Source organism: Lithobates pipiens, unplaced genomic scaffold (assembly GCF_037356315.1).
Source record: "Lithobates pipiens isolate NorthernLeopardFrog02 unplaced genomic scaffold, aLitPip1_a1.2 Scaffold_13, whole genome shotgun sequence".
Taxonomy (NCBI): Eukaryota; Metazoa; Chordata; class Amphibia; order Anura; family Ranidae; genus Lithobates; species Lithobates pipiens.
Window position 1 is genome coordinate 433,940,213 of NW_027507718.1, and position 12,986 is coordinate 433,953,198.

Genomic DNA, 12,986 nt, shown 5'->3' on the forward strand with positions numbered 1-12,986 from the left:
CACAGGCATACTATAGACACCCCCAGGCACGATATTTAAGGAATATTTCACTTTTTTTTCACTTTAATCGTCATTAAAATCAGTGCTCCCGAAAAAACGTCAGTTTTTAAAAACATTTTAGGCATGGACCCATGTCCCCTGGGCAGGAGCCAGGTCCCCAAACCCTTTTTAGGACAATATCTTGCATATTAGCCATTAAAATTAGCACTTTTTATATTGAACGTTCGAGTCCCATAGACTTCAATGGGGTTCTAAAGTTCGCACAAATTTGCGGTCTGTTCGAAAGTTCTGGTGCGAACCGAACCGGGGGTGTTCGGCTCATCCCTACTCCAGAGATGTTACAGGCTTACATAGTAACAATACCCAAACCTGAAAAGGATCCAACCTGCCCAGCCAACTACAGGCCTATATCGTTGCTGAATACAGTCCTCAAATTGTATGCAAAAATTATTGCCTATAGGCTAACTCATATATTACCTACCCTTATAAAATCTGATAAAACTGGCGTTATTACTGGACGCCAGGCATCCAATGTGACTAGGCGTGTCATAGATCTGATCCAATATGCTGGGACCGGTCGGGGGCCTTCTCTGCTCTTTTCTTTGGATGTGGAGAAGGCATTCGACCGCATTCACTGGCAATATATGCAGGCTGTCCTGGAGAAATATGGGTTTGCTGGGCCTATATTGGCAGCTATACTAGCATTATATTCTGCACCTTCAGTGAAGGTATATACATCTAACACATTGTCCTCCTCCTTTTTAATCACAAATGGGACCCAGCAGGGTTTCCCCCTGTCCCCGAGTATCTTCAATCTATTGATTGAGCCTCTGGCAGAAGCAATAAGAAGCTCACCCCTGATCACAGGTTTTAACTTCAATTCTGATTCCCATGTCATAAACTTGTTTGCGGACGACATCATTATTTTTTTGAATAATCCAGAGACCTCTCTGTATGGCTACACACAAAGTTTTTTACAACTTTTAGCGCAATATCTTACTACAAAATTACTATAAAATTCTAGATTTAGGGGTAGACCCAAGACTTTGCAAGGAAATGCAAACATCCTATGCGTACACATGGAGCACAGAAGGAATCCCTTATCTAGGCATTCCATTGGTAGCGGACGTCACGCAGTTAGTGGACACTAACTACTCCCTTCTTATTAGCAAAATCATAAGAGAGACCAAAAACATGACTAAGTATGAACTGTACTGGATGGGACATTTAGCTGCCTTTAAAATGTTTGTGCTACCTCAAATGTTGTGCTTATTTAGGATGCTCCCCATATTACCCAAACAAACACATTTTGCAATGATTACTAGGTTACTGAGAGCACGGATGTGGCGAGATATGAAGCTCCGAAGCTCCCATGCCCAACTTTTGAAGCACAACAGGTTGATTAAGATCGAACAATCCTTTATCCCCACTCCGGCGCTTAAGAACCTACTAATAGCAGACACTTGGAGATCTGGCTCATTGAAACGACCACCTCTCACCATCCAGGCCTCATTAGAAGCCTGGAGGAGATACCAGCATATATTGATATTGTGTATGTAGGTGCTGACTCCCCTGGTGCCTGATGAGGTTCCTAAAGTTTAAAACCACCAGAGTAATATTCCACTCATTGAACAACTTACAGCTCAAGACCATAATGAGATGGCGAGATTATCTTACCCTTCTTAGTTCCAAACTACACAAATGTGTTTTGTTTCTTTTATTTTTATTTTCCTTTCCTTTTCTACAATACCTACCTTCCTAATGAGGTTTGTTTCAATTAAGACTTTGGAATGCATACTATTATTGTAAGCATTAACACTGTGAATTGATAATGCGTTTAGCAAACTAAGCAATGTAATCTTCATACAGAACCTCTTGATTGTTGTTTTATATCAATGTATGTTTTAATATTTTCAATAAAAAAATGTTGTGTTGTTATTGTACATGTATCTGTTTGGGAATTTAAGTGTTTTTTGTCAACATTCATTACGTTTAGCTTTTTTTTGTAAAGCTTAATTATTTAACAAATACACATATAATAAAGGGAGTTCTCATGATCACTGATTTAGTACAGCTTTCTTGGCTTTAAAAATCATAAGCCCAGCACAGAGTGCTTACCTACTGATTGTCCCAATCTAGTTTAAATTCCAGATTAGGGCTTGCTGCCTTATGAGCTCATGTGAAATCTCCATTAATAGCTGTAAAATAATTGTAATTATGAATATATTTCATTTAGATATGTATCTATGTAGGTGTGTAACATAGCTTTCCAGAAGGCCCTGTTATACAGACAATTCAGTGCCTAAGCTAGTGTATATAAACAATGGGACCCAAACCTCTTTGTTTTACAAATATTCACTTTAAAGGATACTTTGTTTATATATGCAATGAAGGTGCCCAGACCGTCATCAATATTTAACTTGAAAAGGTCAAGTTAAATCTCCCACTCAAAATAGTCAAGGATTTGCATTAAAGGGAGCTGACTTAGGCAATGTATAGGGATTGGAGATGTAGCCAATTCTTAACCAGGAATAGGGGGGGGGGGGTGCATTAATCAGAGCCACACCATGCCAACCAATGAATGATATACACAGACTAGATGGGAGGGGAGAGTACACACTCTATAGTAGAGCAATCCCCAGAATGGAACCTTGGTGGGCAGTAGCCTAGTAACTATGGGCAATCTCTCTTGTAATTGTATATAAATGTTTGTCTTTTGTCCTTTCTGTCCTGTTGTTTTTTAGAGTAATGTTTTGAGTATTATACTCTGTATTCCTTCAGGTAATCTGTGATTTTTACCCTTTTCCTCTACAATAGATAGATTGCTGCATTTTAGATTAAGCCTTCGTACTACCTACCAATACATTTTTGTTATTGTGTTAAAGCTTTCACTTATGGTCAAAGAACTCTCATTAACCCAAATCATGTCTGAGAGATATTAAATCTCAAATATAACTTATGGCTTACATAATTGGCGACCAATGTAATCGGGACCAGACTGAAAGTATTTAAAATAATACTGAGATTTGTGTAATACAGATTAAGGTTATTTGGGTGTTTTTTAAACTGAGTCAGTTATTCCGGTAGTTTGGAGGTCACAGCAATTTTATCTAGGAAAACAAATATAGGTAAATGATTTTTGTTTTATTAGTAGGTATTAAAATAACTGCAAGAAAGAGGGAGAATACCCCACAGATTTTGTTTTGGTTAATATCCCGTAATTATAGTTGAAAACGTATATATTAGAATAACCATTATAACTGTTAATGTAATGAGGAGGATAGATTGAGCGGGAAACATTTTGTTTTTATGTATTTTTTTTTTGTGCTCACCAAGCTTCATTGCTCTCTAATCATTGTTGGAGTTTGCTTTATGGTAAATACTTATATGTTTTATTGGAAACACACTGTAATGCCCTGTACACACGGTCGGACTTTCCGATGACAAAATCCGTCATATTTTTTCCGACAAATTTTGGCCCAAACTTGTCTTGCATACACACGGTCGCACAAGGTTGTCGGAAAAATCTGATCGTTCCGAACACTTTGTCCGTCAGAATTTTCTACACACGATTGGAATTTAAACGATCGGATTTTGTTGTGGGAAAATTTTTGATCCAGCTCTCAAACTTTGTGTGTCGGAAATTCAGACGGAAAAAGTCTGATGGAGCCCACACACGATCGGATTTTCCGACAACACAATCCAATCTAAAAGTCTGACCGTGTGTACAGGGCATAAGAGCGGGGTCTTTGTGGTTTGTGGAAAAATTGTACAATCTTTTTTTCTTTGTTTTTTTTTTTTCTTTTCTTTGTTTAGTTTTATGTTTTATTTTTGTTGTTAAGACACACAAAATGTGATGTACTTGTTTTCTTTTGTGTTTGGGTGAAACAGGTTCAACAGACTTTTGTTTATTGTTTAATTTGTGTGCCCACTAAAGGCATAGTATTGGTGTAGGACATTGAATCTACAAGCAGTAATATTCTCATTGTTGTCAGGGTAAAAAATTGTCATAAACAGTGTTTGGGGACCTGCCCCGGGGACATGTATCAATGGAAACTTTTTTTTAAAAATTGCAGTTTTTTCAGGAGCAGTGCTTTTTTTAATGCTTAAAGCGAAACAATAAAAAATAAATATTCCTTTAAATATTGTGCCTGGGGGGTGTCTATAGTATGCCTGTAAAGTGGCACATTTTTCCCATGTTTAGAACAGTACCACAGCAAAATTAAATTTCTAAAGGAAAAATTTACATTTAAAATTGATTGCGGCTGCAATGAATTGTCAGGTCTCAGCAATATAGATAAAATTCACTGAAAAAAAGAGCATGTGATCCCCCCAGTCCATTACCTGTCCCTTTGGGTCTGGTATGATTATTATGGGGTACCCTGAATAAAAATTTTAAAAATAAATTGCATGGGGGTCCCCTTAAAATCCATACCTGGCCCTTTGGGTCTGATATGGAAATTAAGGGGAACCCTGTGCCAAATTTTAAAAAATAAATGGCGTAGGAGTCCCCCCAAAATCCATACCAGACCCTTCAAGTCTGGTATGGATTTTAAGGGGAACCATGCAGCAAAATTAAAAAAAAGGCATAGGTTCCCCCCAAAATCCATACAAGACCCTTATCCAAGCACACAACAGGCCGCTGGAAAAGAGTGGGATGAGAGAGCACCCCCCTCCTGAACTGTACCTGACCACATGCCCTCAACATGGAGAGGATGCTTTGGGGTAGCCTCCCAAAGCACCTTGGTGGTTGTGGGGTCTGCGAGTGGGGGTCTTATTGGAATCTGGAAGCCCCCTTTAATAAGGGGACCCCCAGATCCTGGCTTCCCCCATGTGAAATGGTAATGGGGTACAAATGTACTCCTACCGTTTCACAAAAAAGTGTTAAAATGTTAAAAAAGACAAGACACAGCTTGGGACAAGTCCTTTATTAAAGGATATGGAGGTGCCCTTGTTAAAGGGGGCTTCAAGATTCCGATAAGCCCCACTGGTCAAGGGGGTACCCCAAAGCACCCTCCCCATGTTGAGTGTTGAGGGCATGTGGCCTGATATGGTTCAGGAGGGGGGTGCTCTCTTACTAATTTCGATCTCTGGCTAATTTAAAGAATTTAATAACTTCCAATATTTCATCTGAGGAGAAGGGTTTGTCTAGTAGATCTTGTTGTGTTTCCTTTAGGTTGGGTAGATTAAGGTCCTGGAGAAACAGTTCCCTGGTCTTGGACTGCGTGTGCGGTAGGTTTTCATATACGCACGAGTAAAAGTTATGGAAAGAGTCCATGATTCCAATAGGATTCTGTGTTAAAGTTCCCATTTTGGAGCAAATTTGGGGGTAGGCCAGGGTGCGTGCCCGCGGGCTTAGTTTAGCTGTCAGTTTGGAGCTTATCTTGTCCTTTTGAAAGTAAAAACATGCCCCTGTCCATCTCAGGTGTTTTTCTGCTGAGGTGGTGAGGGAGAGGTTTAGACTAACTTGAGCCGAGTCGAGCTTAGCCAGGCTGTCCGGGATGGGGCTGTGTTTATGGCACTTACTAAGCAATCAGAAATCTTCATTCATTAGCCATGTTGTGACAAAAGCTGTATGAGTCTACCCGTCATCACCGCTTTGTGTGCTGCCCACAGGGTGCTTGGGAGATCGACTCTGTGTCATTTTCCAAAAGGTACTCAGTTAAAGCAGTTTCTAATAATGTGCAGGATTGCTCAGAAGCTCTTCGTTGAGACGCCTTTCAAAGAGTACCCTCTCTCCCGTCCCTCCCCTGAAAGTTAGTGTCATTATGGAGTGGTCAGATAGAGACGTGTCGTATATTTTGGAGGCTTCCACCTTTGGAATTATATGTGATGGGACAAATATGTGGTCTATCCTAGAGTGAGTATTGTGAGGAACAGAATAGTGCGTATAGTCCTTGGTTTGTGGGTTCATTTCCCTCCAGATGTTGACCAGGCCATACGATTGAATGGTCTGCATTAAACAAAGGCTATGTCTGGGAGGTCTTTTGTCTCTTGGCTTTAGAGGGTTGAATTTGTCTGAGGAGAGGCCAAATGGAGTGTTGGGGTCTCCCCCCAAGATCACTGTGCCCAGAAAACGAAGCTTCAAGGTCTTAAGGACATTATAGAATAATTTATCTTGGTGTGTGTTAGGGCATAATACAAAACAAACGTATAAGTCCCCCCATTAATTGTTCCGGGTAATTAGAATGTATCGACTGTCAGGGTCCTTAATGGTTTTAGAATGTGAAAAGTGTATTTTGTTTGAAAAGTATAAGGCCACCACTCTTAAAAGGTTGTCCACATTTGCTAAGTGGAAGTGAGTGAAGCTTTTGTGAAGGAATGAGGGATTATAGTTAGCAGGAAATTGTGTCTCTTGAAGAAACGCTACATCTGCCTTCAGTGTATGTAGCTGTTGCATTATTTTGCATCTTTTTACTGGGGAGTTGAGACCCTGTACATTGTGGGAGAGGATCCGGAGTCCCAGATTTGTCTATGTGGAGTTAGCCATGGAGTGATTGATGGTTGTATACTACATGTAAGAAAATCTCACCTGTCATTGGTGCTTTCCCAGGCAGATAGGAAACGACCCCAGCCACATTGCGAGCCCCTCCTGTGTTTCACAAAGTGGGAGATCCAGCGAGACCCTGTATCTGAGGAAGGAGATGGGAAAAGAAAGGGGTGGGGGAGAGGAAGTGGTGAGGGGGAGAGGAAGGGGTGGGGAGGGAGGGAAAAGCATAGAGAGACATGAAACTAGAGCTAAAGAGAGAAGAGTAAAAGAGAGAAGATGTGTTAGAGAATACATCATACAATAATAACCCATTCCCAGTAGGGCCAGGGAGGGACCCATCCCTTCCTGACCCTTTACCCAGAAGATACCTGAAACGACCGAGGAAGGTCATGTGTATCTGGGTCCGACAGGGGAAAGAAATACAATTCACCTATTGGGGTCAGAGGGAGGGGCACTGTTACCACTCCAGTCACCCCCCACCTCAGAGGTTATCAATGACAGTGTAAAACTCTTGAAGTCTGAGCCCTGTTGACACAAAAGTAAGACCCATTCAAATCCATTTGGTCCATCTCACCCTTCCCCCCTGGGCAACACATGCCATCCCAGAATATATCAGTTGGGGGTGATATGCGTGATGTTGGAGCCCGCTGCCTGTCATGGGAAAGAGTGAGACAGCCACCCATAACTGTAAAGCTGGCTCTCTTGGGAGGGGACAAATGTCCCGAATTGGGGGGGCCCTTAAAACAATTTCCTCTGTTCCCTGGGCTCCGCTTATCCTCTATGTCAAGAAAGGGAAAACAACAACTACATGGAGCTAGAGATTTGGTTAAGAAGATTGCAGCTAAACCCCCTGTTGTGCTTTTTAAGGACATTTTCCCGCACAATATTTACTAAGTAATTTTTAACGAAGATATTTTTAAGATACAGAATCAATCTATATGACATAGTCTATACATGTGAAACTTATTCACGGAGACGAGTGATCATACAAAATAGCTACATTTATTGGTTGACAGAAAACGAATATTTACATGAAATATTAAAATACAGATTGCATTACTTGATCATTTTGACAATTAATGGAAACACCCTCAAACTGGGCATAGTAGTACCTTGGACACCATTATCACCATTATCACTTCTCGGTAGAATCAATAACCTTTTGATAATTGACAATTAAACAGAATGTCTGTATTTCACACGTCCAACCGTTACTATACTGCAGGTAAGTAAGTGGTTAACAATGTGAAATAAATTAGACATTTGTTTGTCAATAAAATTGGCATCTATGCAAAAAAGAAATTTATAATGAAAAATAAAATTTAGAGAAAAATCTAAAAGGCGGTTATTGATTCAGGAGAAATATTTTCAATAATAGAATATTCAGAAAAATCAATATTTAAGAGAACATAGAATAGATGATAAACATATATTTACCCATTTCCAATATGGCTATTAGTGTGGAGTGTTGGTTACCAGGAATTTTAAGATGGCTGCCGTGGCTTCAACATAGATCCTTTTACAGAGGAATTACTTTGTGTCACCTCCGAGTTCCAAGGAGCAGGGATCTTCATGAATGTAAAAATGTGTATTCATGCATGGTGCATGAGGGTCAGTCTGTCTGGGAGTCTTCCAGTGTCCCTTCTCAGGGGGGGTCCCTAAGCTTCCCCCTGACTCTCTCCCCCCAGCTCTCCTCCGAGCTTTCTCTCTCCTTTCTCTCTCTCTTCTCCCATCTTTCTAGTTTCTTAAATATCCTCTTAAACAAAAAGATCATAAAATTATACTAAGTTCTGCCCAGAGGGTATGTGTCCCTTTCCTATTGGCAGGCAGACTTAATGATCACCTTTCCCAGTAGTCTCATGATTTTAAGGTAATAGCACCTTCAACCACCAGGTGTCTCACATGTGTTTGGTGTTTTATTTCTTTAGTTAAGAAGTTAATTTTTTTATTTCTATAATATGCGTGAGTTGTTTATATATGTTCTAACGAATATATCTCGAGTGTTCAGGAATGATAGTATATATAAAATACGCTTAACATAATTTTGATAAATCACTTGCATAAAATGGTGATATATATGCATATCAATGTATATCTGTTAATCTTTAGTCCATTTCTAAAGGACACAGGTTAGATATATATCAAACAATATCACATACAATTATTATCTATATGGATACATGTATAATTTGGGTATCCAGTCAATATTTGTTTATCTAAACATAGGTTAAATTCTTATACAGTTATAATCACGATTATATGTTTTTTATCATGCTAATTCGTTGCTAAAACACTTCTATTTATAATCACACTTTCATATATAATTTCTTTATGACAAAGTTCTTTAGATCATTAGATACTAACATTATAATATCTCTGTTGCGACCTATGTATAATTTGAATGGCTTAGAAAAATATGGATGATACTGGTATATGAATCTTACAGCATGTTTTGAGATGAACTCTGAGCTTCCAATAAATGATTAAATGGTTTAGTTGTGTCCTTCAATAGGTTTTGTTGGATAAGGTGTCAGCTATTTGCATGGTTGTATATTGTCCAAACAGTCTTTTTACTTACGCACAATGGGGTTTTCTAGTTAAGGGTTATTTCCATGCGATAAATACTTATGCAAGTTTGGTCTTCTCACTCTAACCAACAAAATAAGTAAACAGCTTTTTGTTTGGTGACAGAAAATACCATTGTTTCAGTCTCTTGTTTCAACACAGGTTTTGTAAAAGTTTAAAAAGAACTAATCCTTTTAACATTTGGAAAAACCTGTGAGATCTTGTACTTTGCTTTAAAGGTCTCCAAGAGGTCACAGTTCAATAATATCAACATTATAGTTCATCCACCTTTTTTTAGGCCTACTGAAATCCCTCATCTCTGCCAGCGAATATTAAATGTATTTCTTCATGAATTCACAACACCCCCATACAAATAAAGATAACTAAATAAACATGAAAATTCATCCAAATCCAATAGCATGGAAGTAACAAAACTAGTGAACCTTAATAACTGGGATAGTGCTGCATGAATCAGTCACTAAAAACAAAATCCCTTGAGGAACTGTGGGCTAGTCCTGAGGTATACTCGGGGTAAGCATGCCGCCACAGCCATGGCGACAGACCACAACCTCAGTTCCAAAGGGAGTCAGAAGAGTGGTGAGACGTAGATAATGCATGTGCAGTCCCATGGTGGAAAGAACTCTCTTGAATTTTTAGGAAGTTTTTTATGACACACTTGGGATAGGGGGCTTGTAAGCGATGGTCGTTTGGAAGAAGGTGCTCCTTTGTTAGTGGACAGTGGTGGTAACTTCTGGGAGATTAATCCGAGTTGTAGTAGGTGTCGTTCCCAACCAGGAAAAGAAGAGAAGCTGTATGGTTTGTTGTGGTATGAGAAGTTTAAGTGGAGTGGGAAGGCCCATCTGTAGGTGATATCTTTGCCCCCAAGACTTGGAGTAGTCATTTCAGTGCCCATCGCTTTTGCACCATGTATGGGGACAGAAACGCAAAAGTTAGAATCTGGTGTCCCATGATTGTTAGTTTCTCCATCGATCTGGATAACTTCATAACTTCTTCTTTGACTACATAAAAGTGTGATTTCACTATAATATCCCTTGGTAGCCTGGTCAGAGCGAGGGGATTGTAGCACCCTGTGGGCTCTTTCAAGCTCCATGCGTTGTGCTGGGATGTTAGGGATTATATTTTTAATGAAGTCCTGTACCGCCAGATGAGTATCCTTAACAGATTTTGGGAGACCCCTGATTTGGAAATTGTAGCGTCTCGACCTATTCTCGAGGTCATCTATTTTGGAGGTGGCTGTCTGGACCTGGAACTCCTGGATTCTGGAAGTGTGCTGATTTATTCTCAGAGCTGTTTGGTCCATTTTTTGCTCAATTACCTCAATTCTGGCACCTGTCTGCTGCAAGTCTGTATGTATGGAGGTTGTAATCTGGGCTGCAGTGTGCGACAGGTCTCTGGACAACATTTGGGAGAAAGTGGCAATCATAGAGGGGAAATCTGGGGGAGAGAGTGTAGGGTCTCTGGTATCTGGATCCCATGGTTCCGGGCTGTGCAGAAGTTCCAGCTGTGGAATGAGGGCTATCCCTCCCAGTGTTCTCCCTATCAGGGATTCAGCTGAAGCGGGTGAGGGGCCCCTTGTAGAAGAGTACTCACCTTGGCATTTGAGAGCTGGGAGGCTGGGAGAACATACTGGTCCTGGTCAGCTATGAACTATGTTATCGGGATGTGCCTCGTGTAGTGGCGGCCACGATTTTAGGATGGCCTGTCCACGCTGCTGCTGAATCAAGTGTGGTGGCAAGATTGCTCCAGGCTGTGCCTGTGGTTATCTGGCTATTTCTGAGAGTGTCCCCGGTCGGCAGGTGTCCATGCTGGGCCAGAACAAGGGCTCAGACGGCTGTGGTGGGCAGCCATCTTGGATGCCCCCTTGCATACACCTGTCAAAATAGTTTTTTTAAGGAAAAACCCTACCAATAATTTGATAAGCTGAGTTTGTGGTAGATTTTTTTTGTGTTAAATTGGGTGTAGCAGTTATTGGTCTAAATACGGCTGTGTTTACCTTTCTATTATCTTTCTAGAGGGTTACTCCTACTGTTCCTTGTTTGCTTATAACAGCACTATTGTTTGTTGTGTGTTTACTGTACATACGATATATCCATCTGTATTGTTCAGCACGTCCCCTCTATCTTTTGGTTGTTAGGTGTAGACTCTATTCCATGAAGATACTATTCCTATTTTAATGTTTGTGTCTCCACTCTTGTGCATATTCTAAGTGGTAGACTACTGTGTCAGAAGTCTGTTCTGTGGTGTATTGTTGGATCCTCACTGAACGTGTTGTACATCATGGAGAAATTGATGGGCAGGATTGCTAAAGTTAAAAATAGCTATGAAATAATAAGAGCAATGGAGGAATCTAAATGCCCATGGCACCAGGCACAAGAGTATGTAAATGTAAAGCTTAAGCCGCGTACACACGTAGCCGTCTGTCCGACGTACTTAGTCTAGCGGACTTCCGCCAGACTGTCCGTCGGAATTTCGGAACGGGCTACTTGTCCACACACGGCACTTTTTCAGCGGACTAATACGGCGTACTAAGTCCGCCGTACTAAGTCCGCCGTACTTTTGAAATGAACGGACTCGCCCACACACGCGGAGGAAAGTCCGCTCATTTCGAGCGCGTCTCCAGGTAGGCGGGGCCCACGAAGGAGACGTCGCTGGCCCCGCTGCCTGGTATGGACTTAAAGGGGAACCCCAACGCCGAAAAAAATCGGCGTGGGGGGGCCCCCCCAAGTCCACAACAGACCCCTGTCCGAGCACGCTACCTGGCCGGCCAGGAAAGGGGGGCGAGCGAGCGCCCCCCCCCTCCTGAGCCTTACCAGGCCACGTGCCCTCAACATGGGGGGTGCCTTGGGGAAGGGGGGGCCGCGCGCCCCCCCCCACCCCAAAGCACCTTGTCCCCATGTTGATGAGGACAAGGGCCTCTTCCCGACAACCCTGGCCGTTGGTTGTCGGGGTCTGCGGGCAGGGGGCTTAACGGATACCCCCCGTATACCGGCCCCCCACCCTATGTGAATGAGTATGGGGTACAATGTACCCCTACCCATTCACCTGTAAAATAAAAGTACAAAAAAAAACACAACACACGAGATAAAATACTTTATTGCACAGCTCCGGGGGTCTTCCGTCTTCGGGGGTCTTCTCGCCGGACTCCTCCGCTATCTTCTTGTAGCTCTTTTGCTAGCGGAGGAGTCCGGCTTTCTTCCTCGCCGCCGGCCTCTTCTTCCGACTTCGGGGGTCTTGTCCCCCTCTTCGGTTCTTCTGCCGGGCCACCGCGCCTTCGTATAGCTCTTTTACAGGCGGTGGCCCGGTCTTCTGTCGCCGCCGTCGCCGCCGCCTTCCGTTCTTCTTGTTCTTCTTCTTCTTCTTCTTCTTCTCCAGGAGATGTTGACTCGACGATCTCTCCGGCCGCAATGCCAGGGACGCGCTGCGCGGCCAGTTATATAGGGACAAGGGGCGGTGTCACATGGCTTTATGTCACATGGGTTGGTGTCACATGGTGACCCTGCCCCCTTACGATATCACAGTCCCCATGTGACATCAACCCATGTGACCAACCCATGTGACATAAAGCCATGTGACGCCGCCCCTTGTCCCTATATAAGTGGCAGCGCAGCGCTTCCCTGGCATTGCGGCCGGAGAGATCGTCGAGTCAACATCTCCTGGAGAAGAAGAAGAAGAAGAAGAAGAAGAAGAACAAGAAGAACGGAAGGCGGCGGCGACGGCGGCGACAGAAGACCGGGCCACCACCTGTAAAAGAGCTATAAGAAGGCGCGGTGGCCCGGCAGAAGAACCGAAGAGGGGGACAAGACCCCCGAAATCGGAAGAAGAGGCCGGCGGCGAGGAAGAAAGCCGGACTCCTCCGCTAGCAAAAGAGCTACAAGAAGATAGCAGAGGAGTCCGGTGAGAAGACCCCCGA